The following is a 16,174-nucleotide window of genomic DNA, read 5'->3' as shown; positions in this document are numbered from 1 at the left end:
TGAGCGTAGATAGCCCTGTGCATATATTAAAATTTCTAATTTTTTCACATTGTAAGTGGATTATTGTAAAACAAGTCACAAATTGGTAAGAAGGGAGAGAAAGCAGAGCCGTTTAAAGGTCATTTTATAGAAAAGGGGATTTGATAGATGGTTTTGAAAAGGAAACAGCTTCAGATAATAACTGACTAGCAGCCAATAATTGAGCATCGCGTGAAAACCACAAGGTGAACTCAGGCAAGGTTCTAAGCAGTCACTGGCCAGAGATGGTCATGTTCCCTGAAGTACCTCACTGGAAGCTTGAAAAGTTTCCATCCCTTCCAAGAAGTCTTCCTCTCCCCGCCCACTGCGGTTTACAGTGACCTCTCCTTTCTGCGAAGCCCAAGATTACCGACTGACCACCACCACTGCAGCCCTCCCTCGCTGTTCTGTGTTTCTTTCTTAGAAGCAGTGGTATCAGTCCGGCTGAGTCCCATGTCCCACTGCTGTCGTGGCCTCCTAAGTGCCGTTTCAGGCGAGAGCTCACTCAGCTTTGACTCCTAAGCGGCTACTTTTGATGTGTGGCGGCTTTAGCAGCGAAGCGACAGGCAAAGAATTGCCAACACTCCGGAAATCCTGGGAAGCCAGGGGTGGGAGATGGGTCGGGGGTGGTGCGGCTGGAGAGCTCCAGATTCACCGGGTGTTATGGGACCAGGCGAATCTCTGTGGCTGCCACTTTCCGGAGAACGATCCCCAGGCCTTAGTCCCGTGCCGCTCCCGCCCACACCTTCAGGTGTGCATTCCCCGCCCTTAATTACTCTTCTAAAATTGATAGTTTGCACTTGCAAACTGGGAAGCGGAAGAGAAATTTATAATCGTGGATATGGAAAACTAGGGGAGCACTGTCACACTTGCTTTGGTTTGCAGACCCAGTCAATTGAAAACTCACAAGCAGAAACGTGTGCACCTTTCTAGCAGCAAAGTCAACACTTCGTTCTTTGCAGCCTCCAGTTAAAGCCGGCGCTGGGAGAAACTTGGCGCCTTCTGGAAAGTTCAGAAACTGAACTACGAGAGAGGCCATACTTCAGGGGTTTTGCGGGCCCTGCGATGTTTTCTAGAGCTTCTCGAGTGGGAAGAGAAGAGCGACAAAATGAAAATGCAATGTATGCGGGAGCCCACCCGAGTCCCGCAAGCTGTCGGGCGCGTAGGTGAGCGCTGGAGAGGGTGGGGGTGGGGATCCCGAGCTGGCGGCTGCGGGTCTCTAACCGTGGGTGTGTCAGATGGGGTGGGGGGGGGTTGGTAAGATAATGAATGGGCGGCTTAGGCTACCCCTCCGCCCCGGCCCTGCAGCTGGGGCAGGAAGTTCGGCAAATGAATGGGGGAGGAGGGCGCAGAGGGTAGGGGCTTTGGGGGCTACACACCAGGTGAGGAAACGAGCTAGGGGGAGGGCGTCTGGGGGTTCGGGAATTGCTGATTTGTGCTACGTGGAGCAAGCAGAAAAGAAAGAAGGCGGAGGCAAAAAGGAGGCTGGCGTCCGCGCCGCTCCTTTGGCCCTCCCTCGGCGCCCCCTCCCCCGCCGCCCCTGCCAGCGCGCCAAACCCCAGCAGTCGGAGCAGAGCGGCGGCTGACGCTCCCCGAGTCGCAACTCTCCTGTTCCCCTGCCTGGATCTTGGGCGGTCTGGGCCCCGGCGCCGCGGAGCCCTCCCCCGCCTCCCGGCAGTGCGCGGGACCCCGCGGGGTGGGCGCAGGGGGCGGCCCCGCTCCGGGCGACAGCCGAGGGGCGGGCGGAGGGCCGGGCTCGGCGGGCCGCGGGGATTGACCGCGCAGCCCGAGGCCAGCCCGGGGGCGGCGGGAGCCGGACGCGCCGCGGCGGCGGGCGCAGGTAAAGGGGCGGGCGCGGCGCGGGGCGGGGGGACGGCGCCCCCTGGGCGCCGAGCCAGTGGCCGCCGCGTCGCCTCCGCCGCCAAACGGCGCGCTCGGATCGCACTGTCCCGCGGTAGACTGGCTTTGTGGCCGTGCGTGCGTGCGAGTTAGTGTGCGTGTGTGCGCGCGCTCGCCTGTGTGGGGTGTGAGTGGCTGTGCGTGCTTGCGAGCCGGCCTGCAGGAGGCGAGGCTCTCCTGGCCTCCCTAACTAACCAGTTGACCGAGCCCCGGGAGGAAAGTTGCCGCAGCCGCCGGGGCCGCTGGCCCTTCTGTCCCCTGGCCAGGTCAGTGCGCCCCCGGGGCCCGCGCTCTGCGCAGCGTCTGCGGCCAGGACCCGCCCAAGTGACACGTAGGTGGCCTCCAGTTACCTGGGTCTGGGTGGGGGCACGAGAAGGCTTGCGGGGGGCGCTCGAAACTCCCCCAGAGCCGCGTCCGAGTAGACGTAGACCTCCGGGGGTCCCCGCGCCCAGCAGCGCGGAGCTCCCGCACCGTTTGCTTCTCACCGACCGACTGAGGAGTCTCTCTCCGGCTGAGGACTTTAAACTTAAGTTTCTGTCCAGACGCCTAACAAACACGCTTAGCAAGTAACTGGGAAATCTAAGGCAAGGGAGGGACCTGGCTTCGAATCGGTGGTTTTGAAATCGACGGGCTCATGTGGTTTTTGTAGGGCTAGTGTGTTGTGAATGGATTTAAAATTTATTCTTGCTTTTCTTTGCTGCCATTTGGGCTTTGATGTGTAAGAATGACGGCATCCAGGACTTGTTGCTGCCTTCAGTCTGAGGCCTGAGATTGTTGATCTCAGCTGCTACTTCTGCTCCTTTCTTTCTTTTTTGTTGAAATCTGTGCATTTTTCATAAATGTGGGTTTCCAGTGAGTACTCGCTTGTTAAAGTTTCACTATGAATGCGTTGTTCCCATTGGAATAGATACATATTTGCATACATGAATATTGAAAACATGAAACTGCAGTTATTAGAGCAAAATCCTCTATTCCTTCAGGCTCTAACAGTCCATGGTTTTTCACCTATTTGCATAATTTGTCGTTTGCCCAGCGTAAGCATAACTGTGAAGCCAGAGGTCTGTGATTCAAAGCCTGCAATTCTGGTTAAAAGGCAGACTCGGCACTGGGAAAACTGCTGAGTTCTCGTAAGAAGCTATTTCCTTGTCAAATACAAGAGTAAGGCCCAAGGAAAAAGGGTGTTATACTGGAGTTATGGCTGTTTGGACAGAACTAAATTGCATTCACACACACACACACACACACACACACACACACACACACACACACAGGTATAATGCCAACTGGTTGTTTCTGCCCTTGATTCTCCAAATTCGTGTAGGAGTGAGCATATTTGTCCGAAATGCGAAATTGTAAATAACGATCAGCATTGTAAGTCTACTAAGGCTGCGTTTTTCTCGATACCGTTTAATTTGAGGATAAAGAAGCCAAGCAGTGAGAGAAAGTAGTGTGTGGCGGGAACGCACGGGCTGAGGGGCCAGGCGGGAGGTCTGGGTTGTCATAATCCGAGCCTGACCGCTCGCCGCGTCCCCTAGCGGTGCGACCTTAGCCAGTCAGGTCAGCTCGTTCTCCTTCCTCTTGGCGTCCTCATCTGGAAAATGGAGGGATTTGGTGATCTTTGCTGTTCCTTCCGGCTCCCCAAATAACTAGAAACTGGTGGGTGGTTATCTCACGTTAGAACAGTAGAAAGGGAGTAAAGGGAAGTGTGAACGGGTTAGTCCGGGAGATAAGTGAGAGGGCAGAAGGGCCAAGAAAGTGGAAGAAAACCAGCAGCAGGAGGTGCCTGGAAGAAGAGCCTTGAGCTGGGAGTTGATTTTCCTCTGTTTTTTCTCTCCTCCTCCACAAGGGCATCAATAAGACTTTTTCCTTCTCGGATCAATCTTCCATTACCCTTATTATTTATAGTGTGTGAGCCTGCTTAGCCTTCATGTCGTCCTGGAGTCAAGGTGATCCCTGTCGTCTGGCCTGACCAACTTTGCATTTGCATCATTGTCTCTCAGGGGCTCGGCTGCTGCCCATTCCTCTGGGCACTCAGCCGATCTCAGTATCCCTGTGAATGATGGGAAACAATAACAGAGGCGGGAATGTAAGTTACAGCCCTTTCAACATCTTGCATTTTGAAACTTCCATTTTCATTTGAAGCTGATACTTTCCCAGAAGTAACTTGATTAAAAAAAAATGATGCCATAGACTTTTCAAGGTTTTAATGAATCTCTTCTGTTAGACCTATTGGAAAATTCAAAGAAAGTAAAACTCTCACTTGTTAAGTCCTTTTATACATAATGACGTTCAGTCTGAAGTTGGTGATTTTTAGGGCCAAGAATCTTATTTCAAATGCTTAGTAAGGAAAGCTGCCATCTGGGCAGAATACACTGTATCATTTTCACTGGGAAGCTCCAAATGTTCAGCAAATAACAAGACTTGAAATTTAGTTTGAGGTCAAGATTTTAATGTCTGTGCTTGATGTGTGGCCTGTCTTCCTTTTCTTTAATTTTTTGGATACCCATATGCATACACACTTGAGAAACATGATTTATTTTAAAAGTGAAGTGTGATGTAATAAAACTTGAACATAAGCTCTTAGTTTAGAGTCTGAAAGTTTGTTCTGGCCTTATTAACTCAGCATCATACGATTTGGTTTCTTATTTTTACATATCATGTTACCCAAAAAATCCCTGTCATGTTATTTAACTTTCTCTTGGAGAACTGTTATGGATGTTTTAGAAAGTTGGGAGAAAAGGAGGAAGTTTTAATAAGCAATTATTGAACTCCTTCTATAGGGGCAGATCCAAGGATGATAAAAAGGAGGCTCTAGGGGCCGGCCGGTGGCACAGCGGTTAAGTGCGCGCGCTCTGCTTTGGTGGCCCGGGGTTCACAGGTTCGGATCCCAGGCGCGCACTGACCCACTGCTTGTAGGGCCAGGCTGTGGCGGCGGCCCATATAAAGTGGAGGAAGATGGGCACAGATGTTAGCCCAGGGCCAATCTTCCTCAGCAAAAAAGAGGAGGATTGGCATCGGATGTTAGCTCAGGGCTAGTCCTCCTCACACACACAAAGAAAGGAGGCTCTAGAAAGAGCTGCAGTGCAGAGGGAAAGATGCAGCTAACTTCAATGTATAGCAGCTGGATTGCATAACTAGGTGGCAGCTGTAGAATCTGAGAAGCTTGGCATGCCGGAGAATGGAAAATTAAATTCTGACTCTGGGAAAGACTCACAAAGGGGACTTGAAGGATGAAAATGATGTGTCTCTTAAAAGATGAGTGGTGGAGAGTGAAGATGTAGTCTGTGTCCGGGGTAATGAAAGCTGGAAAGATACAAAGCGGTAACTTACGGGGAACCTCGGATATTATTTTAAGGAGTTGTGCTATAAGGGGATGAGGAGGAGGAAGTGTTATTTAACCCCAAGATGCAGGAAGACACTGAGTAACACGTTGGGGAATAGTGAGGGGTGAAATCATTGAGATATGACTGGCCTTTTATTCCATTACATTCCTTGTAACTCATGGCTAGTGAGTTTTAGGGCACTGCTCCCAGCTTATCCAGATGAGATAAAGGTTATAGAATAAATGAATATGTAGTTTCTTCTCCCATATTCCCCTCAAATTGATGGTGGTCTTTTGAGAAATTTAATTTAGTAAAAATTAATAATGCTATTGTGTTACAGCTGGACCTTGTGAGGGATTTTGAGCATATGGGTTAAAATCACTCTCCAGCCACAGAGCTGACCAAGAAAGCATTTTGTTTTGTTTTGTTTTGTTTTGTTTGGGGAAGGGCCGGCTAGTTAATGCTAATTTAAACATGACTCCAATGGCAACTGGCATTCTTGACCCTGTTTATGTTATACATAGTATTTAACTACAGGGTTGACTATTTGTAGCACAGAAGAGAAAGAATTATTATTAGTTTAGAAATGGGGTTAATGCTCTTGTAAAGGGTAGGGGGGATGAGAGGGGAGGAGGTGGAGAGAGGCTAGTCGCTGGGTATTGCAGTGAGGGCTGACACAACCCTGAAAATCCTTTATGATTAACCTCCAATAGAAGGAGCTTGCTCAATGCTGTAGACTGATGCTTCATTAAGAACCTTCTTTCTGGTCATCTGCTTTTTTCCCCTAAATCTCTAGAGCTAAGGTGTCTAGCTCATTATCTCTCAGATGGGAAGAATCTCTGTGGGATCCATTTGGGAGAGACATTCAGCAGTGATGTAGATTTCCTCTCACACCCCAATACTGCACAGGTGTCACAGGTGGGAATGATGGCTTGCCAGCTGCATGTCAAAGGTGGAGCTGAAATGGGTAAGTCTTCTAATTGCCCTTGAATCGGGAGGTGCTGGCCTACCAAGGAGACAGATAATGAAAGGAGATTAGGGCAACCACTTTTAACTATCTTCTGAATACAATTTGAATGAATGATCCTCCCAGCAGTGTGTTTATCTTCTGCAGGGGAACTTGGGTTTGGCATGTTTAATCAATTAATTAAGTTAGTTACCTTGAAGGAGCCCAAGGTTAGTATACTTTATTTCTTAGGAGGATACATGTTAGTTTTGGTTTTTTTATTTTTTTGGAGGGAAGGGAAGTGTGGTGGTGGTGGTGATTTTATTTAAATTCACTGGCTTTTTTTTTTTTTTTCCAGCAGGTTAATATGATTTCAAAGTAGTGTTGTTGTTGTTATTGACTTATGGCGATGGGGCAAAGAAAATTGTCTTAATACATCTGATCAGTGCTATAGAAACTTTAACCTTGATGTTCATATAAAATTCAAATTTCTTTCAGAAAGGAAAGAGGACTATTTTACTGCATGCGTGGATTTAGGTTATAATTTATTTTATTTTGTGTTACTGTTTTAAAAAAGTGATACAATGACAGGGCAGACTCTTAACTTTAGTCCAGTGCTAAAACAGACACGGATAAGCCTAAATGAGGTAGATCAGGCTGTGTTTGTTGTATTTCATATGGAGATAAGGGAAAATGATTTCAAAACCAGCCTCTTTCTCTAAAAGAGAAAAAGAAAGTTTGACTAGTAATACCTGGTCATGGATCTCTTTGGGGTGGGCTTTCCAAAGTTGAAACTGTTAGTTAAAGGAAATTTTGTTCCTTATGGCTGTCACGTGTGCTATGCTTCTTAAGGTTTAGGATTCACTCTACAGAGAGTGCTACTGTGAACCATTCCTTTTTAGCAAGTTTCCCTTCATCCATTTTCTTAAACATCAAAACAATGGACTGGATTTGATTTCATGTTAATCTGCTATACTCAATTTTCTTCTCTGTCTTTAAGTGGTTCTCCTTGACCAATCCCTAAGCTGCCTTCATTCTGAAATTCTGCCCTAACAGAAGGATATTCCTGGTTCTTTGGAAGGAGAAATGGTTCAGGGGCAGAGGAAACAAGTTCTGTTCAACCGTAGCAGCACTTAATTGACTGCCTGCTGTATACCAAGCATTGTGCTGGGTACTAGGGGCAGGGAGGGGAGATGAATAAGGCAGGATTCTTACCCTCCAGGAGGAGCGTACAGACATATTAAGAGATGATTGCAATTCACTGTAACAGGTGTGATGAGCGAGATGCGCACATGACATTACTGGGAGCCCCAAGCAGGAGCATCTGACCCTCGGGCATGGTGATGGTGAGGGTTAGGGAAGGCTCCTGGAAGACTAGCATCTGGAAGGATCCTAGGAGATAAACCAAGAAACCTAGAAGAGAAGAAAGGGATGAAGATAGAGGGAATTGGGAGGTTTTCCATTTCCAGTTTTGCTATTGCTGGGTAAGTCCAAGTTCCTCTCTTTTTACATCTGTAAAATAGGACTAGGAACTGATATTATCTGGTTGCTAATTCTAGTTTTCATTTACTTGTTCCTTAATTTAATCTTTCTTTGTTCATGAATTCATTCCGTATTCAACAGATATTTGTTGCACACCTACCATGTACTGGGGAGCAGTAGAAAACAAGACACATGAGGCCCCTTCTCTCAGGGAGCTTGTGTTCTATCATACTGTGTTAACGACAGACGTTCTTTTGACATGCCTGCCCTTATGGAGCATGTTTGTTGAGTTATTCTTCGAGTTCAGGAATATTTTCCTCAAACTAGTCTCCGTGGTTTCAGGTCAGTTCGCTTTTGCCTCTCAAACGAGAGGAGAAGGAGACACAGAGCCTGGTATTCTCATCTTCCTTTTATAAACTTGAAATGTTTTGCCCGGATTTACCTGTTAGTTGTCAAGTCTAGAGACAGACATAGCTGTGTGTTTTTGTAACCCTGGCTTGCTTCCCTTTCATTTTGGATATTCTTAATTGTGACCCAACTTGTGTTTGAGTTTCTATATTCAGTTTATGACTTGCTTCCTAGAATAATCCAAATCTAGCGTTCATGGGAAGTCGGACCTATTCTGAGGTCATGCTGTCAGGATACTTCGCTTTGTTAATGTTTGACTTGTTTCAGTCAGTCAGGGATATGAACACAGTAGAAAGTGTCTCAACCAGAAGAAGGCAGCTGCATTCATTCATAAAAATATATGGCTTTTGTAACAATTCAAACATTATAGACGTGTCTGGAGTAATTGTAATAATCTCCCTCTGCCACTTCAACCTTGCCCATCTGATGTCACCCCTTTGTCATCAGTTTGTTACCTAGCCTTCCATACTTGTCCTTTTGCTTATTCAAACCTACAAAAATGTTTATGTTTATATATGTTTAGATGTGTGTGTGGCTATGTTTATGTATACCCATATATGTTTGTATATGCATGTGTGTGTCTCTGCATGTGTCTGTCTGTCTGTGTGCACATGTACTCGCCGCTGCCTCTATTCGCTTTGGTTTTAGAGAGGGTGTTATTGGGGCTACCACCCTGGGCTGGAAATTTGGAGTCCAAAGAGCCTGCGTGGCTCTCGAATTCATGCAACATGGCATGACTCAATTAAGAGTTCTTGTCAGAGAGATATGAATGTCTGGCTGTTATGAACGGGGAACAAGAAAACTATTTCCAGCTGCGTGACAACCAAGAGAACAAATATCATTGCAGAGAATGTTATTTCTACAAGAAGTCTGCTTCATCTGTGTCTCGGGCGAGGGGAGGAGGGGCATTTCAGAGCACGTGTTTGGCATCTGGGAACCTTTTGTTAGGTGGCAAACAGGGCATCTGGGGAAGGCCTATCAAGCACTTCTGGAGCAGAGAAGATAGGTGGAGTTACTCATTATAGGCAGTGTCTTTGTGGGAGTATTAAACAAGGCCCCCCTTAGAAGTCGGTAATCAGCAGGTGATAAGGATAGAATGTTCTTACTAAGGGAGTAACACAGCTGAAACAGAATTGCCTTTTGTTAAGGGGCTGCTTTGCCATCTTGGACTAGGATTTGTTGGGTGAGGGATTATTGTCCTGTCAAGAAAATGAGGCATTCATTCTGTACCCAGTATTTACTGTAGCTCCACAGAGAACTGCTTGCTTTACTTTCTAAGTAGACACAGGTGCCTAAAGGCTCAAAGCCTAGGGCAGGATGACTGACTTTTCCAAATTCAGCAGAGTCTGTTCTCGAGTTGCCTTATCTGAGACCCTGTCAATTCAGTTTCATGCTGCTGAGATCTTTGAGCACTTCTGTGGTTAAGTCCTTATGCTTGTCTGAGGACGCTAAAAAATAAAAACAAAACAACCACCAAGAAAGTATGATTCCTGCTCTTAAGTAGCTCATGAACATGGAGAGCCATGGATACAAATGCCTAAGATCAGGCAGACGGCGTTAAATATTGTAAACTGAGGTGTAAACACAGTGCCATCTGAATATCGGAGGGTGGAGAGAGCACCTCTGCCTTGGAGTAGAGGAAGGATTTGCAGCAGGATTCTGGCCTCAATGGACGCGTTGGCTGAGAAGCTCATTCCACACAGAAGAGTAATAATGACGGAAGGCCCAGGCGCTGCATGTGAGTGACAGGTCATGGGTTGTGGCAGAGTGGTGGTATGCTTTGGGTCAATCTTGAAGGGCCAACAGAAGGGTGCCCGAAGCTGTTGGGGACCAAAAAAAAAAAAGGGCATGTTGTTGCCATTAACAGAGAGAAGAGACATGAGAGTATGAGGACTGTTCCAGCGAGGTGTGTTTTAGACATGTCTAAAACCAAGTAGGCAGAGATTTTCAGCTGGTAGTTGGAAGTTTGAGTTTGAAGCTTAGCTGAGAAGTCAGAGCTTGGCAGTATTCAGGAATAATTGTTATGTCCAAGTAAATACCAGTGAAATTTATGTGATAAGCTGGAGAGAACTTGAGAGTGAGAAGAGTGATATACTTGGTGTTTTTTTTTTTTTTTTTGTGAGGAAGACCAACCCTGAGCTAACATGTTGCCAATCCTCCTCTTTTTACTGAGGAAGACTGGCCCTGGGCTAACATCTGTGCCCATCTTCCTTCACTTTATGCGGGACGCCACTACAGCATGGCTTGCCAAGTGGTGCGTTGGGTTCGTGCCCGGGATCTGAACCCTGGGCCACCACAGCGGAGCACGCGCACTTAACTGCTATGCCGCCGGGCTGGCCCCATACTTGGTGTTTTAACAAGGACAGCAAGACCTTTTGATTCTTTAAGTTATTAATTAATTATTAATACCATAGTGTATTAAATCAATGGGAATGTCAATAGGAAATATCATAATAGAAATTAACATAATACAATTATAATTCAGGAAATGATAGATTAAATATGGAGCTAATATAACAAGAAACAACTGTTGCAAAATAAAGACAAATCCGTACGCTGTAATACACAATTAATCACGTTAGATTATCCCAGTTAGGTTGTGCTTGGTTGAAAGCAATAGGAAAACCTTATTAACATAGCAGCATTTGATTTTTACTTAACAAAACGTCTTAAGGTAGTTGGTCCCGGGGTTGGTTTGGTGGCTCAGCAGTTTCTTAAAAATCTAGTTTCTTTCCATCCTTTTACTCTGCCTTCCTCCGACTATTGAATTTCATCATCAGGCTCATCCCTTATAAATAGCGGCTGCAGCTCTAGCTAGCCCATGCTTTTTTGAAATTTTCCAAAGTAGGAAGGTAGAGAAACGGGCAAAAAAGACCTTCTCCTTTTTTTTTTTAGAGGTAAAATCTTTCCCAGAAATCCTCAACATATTTCTTATATCTCAGAGGTCAGAAATAGATCACAGACCTGCCTCTGAAACAATCACAAGCAAAGGAGAAATATTACATTAGTGACTCAGACTCCTTCATGATTCGCCAGTTGAGACCCACGTCCTAAACAATGACAGAGGTCTGTTATCAATGAGGAATGGGAAATAGCTGTTGGATGTTCAGCAAGAGAGTCTACCTCAATTATATTTTTTGTGGATACAGTTTTCCTTATAGCCATCGGAGAATGGAGAGAGCCAACTCGGTTCTCTAGCTCTGTAATCCATTTAGTGATTTTGAAGTTATAATCTGAAATAATTTCACTGGTGTCTTTTCTAAAAATTGGACTGATTGAAGATAAATTCATCTTTAATATAGCCACCTTGAACTAATCTATTACTTGTCCTCCAAATCTTGCAGAGATGGGCAAAAGGAAAGCAAGAACTGGTCAGAAAATTGAGTATATAAGAAAAAGTTTAAAGGTCATGACAAATACCTCTGCGTCTCTCTGGTCTTATGACACTAACTATATGCACAAACCAGAACACCGCACGTGGAGGAAATGGTAGGAGGTTAAAGAACACTGTAAGAAATATGTTTTCATTATTTCCCAGTCAAAATTCTGAAATTACGTGAGAGACCTTCTATTAGGGTTCTCCGAAGAAACAGAACTAATATTGCTAATATGTGTTGTAAGGAATTGGCTCACATGGTTGTGGAGGCTCGCAAGTCCTAAGATCTGCAGGGTGAGTCCAGAAGCTGGAGACCTAGGAGTAGTTGCAGTTCGAAGGCTGGCAGACTTGAGAACCAGGAAGAGCTGAGGTTTCAGTTCGAGTCTGAAGGCAGAAAAAAGTTGATAGCCCAGTGCAAAAGCAGTCAAGCAGGAAGAATGCTCTCTTACGTGGGGGAGGGACAGCTTTTTTGTTCCATTCAGGCCTTCAACTGATTGGATGAGGCCCACTCACATTAGGGAGGGCAATCTGCTTCCCTTAGTCTACCAATTTAAGTATCAATAACATCCAAAAACACCCTCCCAGAAACACCCAGAGCAATATTTGGCCGAATATTTGGACACTTTGTGGTCCAGTCAAGTTGACACATAAAATGAATCGTTGCAGATCTGGTGAATCTTAAGAAAAATGTTGATTTCTGCAAACTTTGGAATAACCAATGTAATTGTACTGAAGGCTACTGAATGTGCACACATTCCTAAATTTTTTGTGTGTGTTTATGGTGTCTAGTTTGTGAAAAGAACAAAATTAAACACAGTTCTTTGGCAATTTTTCCATCCTCCACTCTACTTATTGGTCTACACGTTGTGTATGTTTAAATAGAAAAAATAGAAATAAGATTCAGAGGTGAAGAAATCAAAATGGATCAGATTAGGAAAAACCAGAGGATAGGTGTTCATTCAGCAGTGTAGATCAGAAAGGTGGCGCCTGTCAAACCCCATGATTATAGGGTAAATCCAAACACAAGTGGACGTGGTACAAAAGCTAAGGGAATCCTTACCGTTCAGAAAAAGCAAGAGAGTGTTCATGCAGGTGGCAGACCAAATTCTACTGGTGTGTTAAAAAAAAAAAAAAAAGTGTATCTTGGGGCCAGCCCAGTGGTGTAGCAGTTAAGTTCGCATGCTCCACTTTGGCGGCCCCCAGGTTTGCAGGTTCGGATCCCAGGCGTGGACCTACGCACTGCTTATCAAGCCATGCTGTGGCGGTGTCCCCCCATATAAAGTAGAGGAAGATGGGCACAGATATTAGCCCAGGGCCAGTCTTCCTCACACACACACACAAAATGTATTTCCATTTCAGATAATTATATTGGCATGTGTTCTTGCATGTGAGATAGAATAGATCTATTCTTAATCTTTTTCTTTCTAGGCCATTATGATGCTTTAAAATTATACTCATTTCCATTTGATAGTAAAAACAGTATATGCTCGTTTTAGAATCTGGAAAGTGCGGGAGACTCACCCATAGTTCCACCACTCAAGAATAACTTCCTTAATTCCATTTTGGGATAATTTCTTACAGTTTTAAAGTATTTGATCGTGCTGACTATTTAATGGCATTCTGCTTTGTATCATAAGTACACATGCCATTAAAATCTTTCATTTTTAATTTCCAATGACTACATAATAGTCACAATATTTAACGTGTCATTTAATTAATCATTCCCTATCTCTGCTTGCTTCTTTTCTATCTTTTAAGGGTTTGTGCTTCTCTGCCCATCTTTAGGTGCTGATGTTCCCAGAGTTCTGTCCTTACTCTAAACAATCTCCGTGTATGAACTAATCTACACAGTCTACTGTGGTTTCTAGGCCTTTGCCATTGTCTGTTCCCTCTGCCCAGAATACTCTATTCCCAGGTATCCGTATACTTGCTTTGTCATCATTATTATGTCTTAACTCAAATGTCACCTCTTTGTGAGGCCTTCTCTAATTACTACATTTAAAATTGTATGTCCTTTCCCATTTATCTGGCTTGCCTGATATTTTCTTCTCCATTGTATTTATGGAGAATTCCATAAAGAGGAATAAGAATTCCTCTTAGATGAGGGAAAGTGTTATTTTTTTAAAATTCCTGTTTTATTTACTGCTGTTTTCCCAATGTTTAGTACAATACCTTGCACATAGTAGAACTCAAATTTTTTGAATAAAAAAATCAATATATTTACCATCTACTGAGCATATTATAGTAAATAAGATACAGTCTTGATTGCATGAGATTTACAATCTAGTGAAGAAGACAGCCTCTGAACAAGTAACTCCAAGTAATTCCAATCTCTGATGGAATTAGGGAGAAAAGCAGTGTTCCGTCCAGCTTAAATTCTATGTTTTGTGCTGATACAAATCACTGTAAAAATCTAAAACAGTGCAAGGAAAGTAAACATTCTTGTTAATACCTGACTTTATTGAGAATGCTGCCAGTGGTTCAATATGACTTGGCTAAATATTGCTTTATGTAAACTTTTGCATAAATAATTGGTTTTATTTATGGTGGTAATTGAGGTTTGTACAATCTTTACTTCTTGTCTGCTAATTTTTGTTTCCGTGTCCTGGTACTTGAAAAGAGAATGATTTTCTATAGGTGACAAGTACAGATATGTTTATTAATTCAGCCACTATAATAATATTATTCACATCCTCTGTGCCCTGATTCTGTGCTTGGGCTGTCGTAGACTGATAATGGTCCTTTAGTCTCCATCTGCAAATGGGCTTTTGTTAGTTTCTTTATAGCGGTTTCCATGTATTAACATAATATTAAATACATAAAGGTTCCTGTTAGGCCTTTTTTGTGTGTTTATCAATATAAAATAACCCTCTATGCATTTGGAACTACATTCTACTTTTTTCTTGATATTAATGTGGCCAATCTTCTTTTTTGTCTTTGTCTGAAATGACTTTATTCGTCCTTCTGATGTTAAACTTTTGGTATCATTTTGTTTCATATATTTTTGCTTGAAAGCAACATTTAATTGGATTTTGTTTTAACATACCCCTTAAAGGGAAACTTACTACTTGAACATTTATTGTTATGACAAATGTGTTTGATCTTAATTCTTAAGTTTCTGTTTGTTACGAAAGATACTATAGCCTTGTATGAAAAGCATTGGCCTCTTTGCACCAGTATTTAGCTGCATGGCCTTAAACGACAGAATGTCTCTTAAGCCTACAGTTTTTTTTTTTTTGGTGAGGAAGATCAGCCCTGAGCTAACATCCATGCCAATCCTCCTCTTTTTGCTGAGGAAGACTGGCCGTGGGCTAACATCCACGCTCCTCTTCCTCCACGTTATGTGGGACGCCGCCACAGCATGGCCTGGCAAACAGTGCCTTGGTGCGCTCCCGGGATCCAAACCCTGGGCCGCCAGCAGTGGAGCGCGCGCACTTAACTGCTACGCCACGGGGCCAGCCCCAAGCCTACAGTTCTTTATCTATAAAGAAACAACACACACAAATCCTCAATTAATGCTTTTAAAATGCCTGGTACACTGAACGTATTAGCTGCCATTATTATCATTGTTGATATGTTGAGTCATATGAAATTGTTGGTATTTGATTGCTTTTGACCTATAAAAGTGGCAATTTTGTATGATTCAATCTAATGTTATACTTCCTGGCATTTTCTTTCTCTGTTCTTTTCTATGTATTGTTTGTTTCGTACGTCTGTAGTATTTTGAAATGGCCAATTTTAGTTTTCAGTTTTACTAGTGATTATCTGTATGTTTTCCAAATACATTCATAAACCCATGTTTCTCTGATTCCCAAAGTCAAAGAGCTAAATAACTTTTGATCCCACCCCTCTGCAAAACAAAGAATTTAGTATGCTTTTATTTCTCTTGCCTTGTTAGCCTTTCTCAATTTCCATTATATTTATATATCTGATATATAATTATAAATATATATATATTTCACCTTATAACTTAAATTTCAAGTATAGACTTTAGATGTTTTTATTCTATTTTGTAATAAAATCTGCGGCAATATTTTGTATGTGTCTATAACTAGTTTTGACCCTCACTAACTCTTGGGGCCATTTAGGCTCCTTGCTTTGGCTGGCTTGAAAGGTGCCTCCTATGTAGCTGAGGGATGTCCTCATATTTATCTGGCCAATTGGAACTTCCACATTCCTGAGTTAGGCTCAGGACTTTTCCTACATTCATCAGGGCATCTGCCTTTTTGAGGTTTAAAAGGTGCAGTGTGCATCTTTCAGCCTCATATGTTCCAACAATGTGCTTCTTACCCATACCTCACAGAGTGAAGTTAGTGGAAATAATGCCTTCATTTTTGGTTTTTTCCTCCTTCTTTCTAGAACTATTGCCAATTTTTGCTGTTTTGTGTACCTTCTTGAGCATTTTAATGGGAAGTTGGGTGGAGTTGTATTGGGAGATCGAGTGCAGTGGCTTTCAAACTTTTTTGACCGTGACCCGTAGTTAGAAATGGTCATATGAATAAAATGACAGTTTCATGCAGTTTACTACATATTGTAAACTCTATTTTTTTTCCAATTTTTTTTATAGTACATTCATTTTCATTAAAAAAAAGTGCTGGTCATGACTCAGAAGTTTTGGAAACACTGATCTGGTCATAAACTACACAGTTCAAGAAACACCAATCTAGTCTGTTGCTATTCTATGTGGAATTAGGATCGTTCATTATTCAACATATCTTGATT

The 16,174-nt window shown here is 43.5% G+C and overlaps 1 protein-coding gene across 2 annotated transcripts in view; it reads left to right on the top strand.

Annotated features, from left to right (window-relative positions):
- Positions 1–1,817: 1,817 nt before the first annotated feature.
- Positions 1,818–16,174, top strand: part of LPAR1 (lysophosphatidic acid receptor 1) — a 141,157-nt gene continuing 126,800 nt past the window's right edge. The window contains exon 1 of one of the 2 annotated variants that reach the window (XM_058523759.1): positions 1,818–1,858. The gene's annotated coding sequence lies outside the window, so the exon portion shown is untranslated. Of the gene's footprint in view, positions 1,859–2,066; positions 2,184–16,174 lie in introns of those variants that run through there. The other variant, XM_058523757.1, reaches the window with a different exon arrangement.

Source organism: Diceros bicornis, chromosome 28 (genome assembly GCF_020826845.1).
Source record: "Diceros bicornis minor isolate mBicDic1 chromosome 28, mDicBic1.mat.cur, whole genome shotgun sequence".
Lineage (NCBI taxonomy): Eukaryota > Metazoa > Chordata > Mammalia > Perissodactyla > Rhinocerotidae > Diceros > Diceros bicornis.
This window is presented reverse-complemented; position numbering and strand designations above follow the sequence as displayed.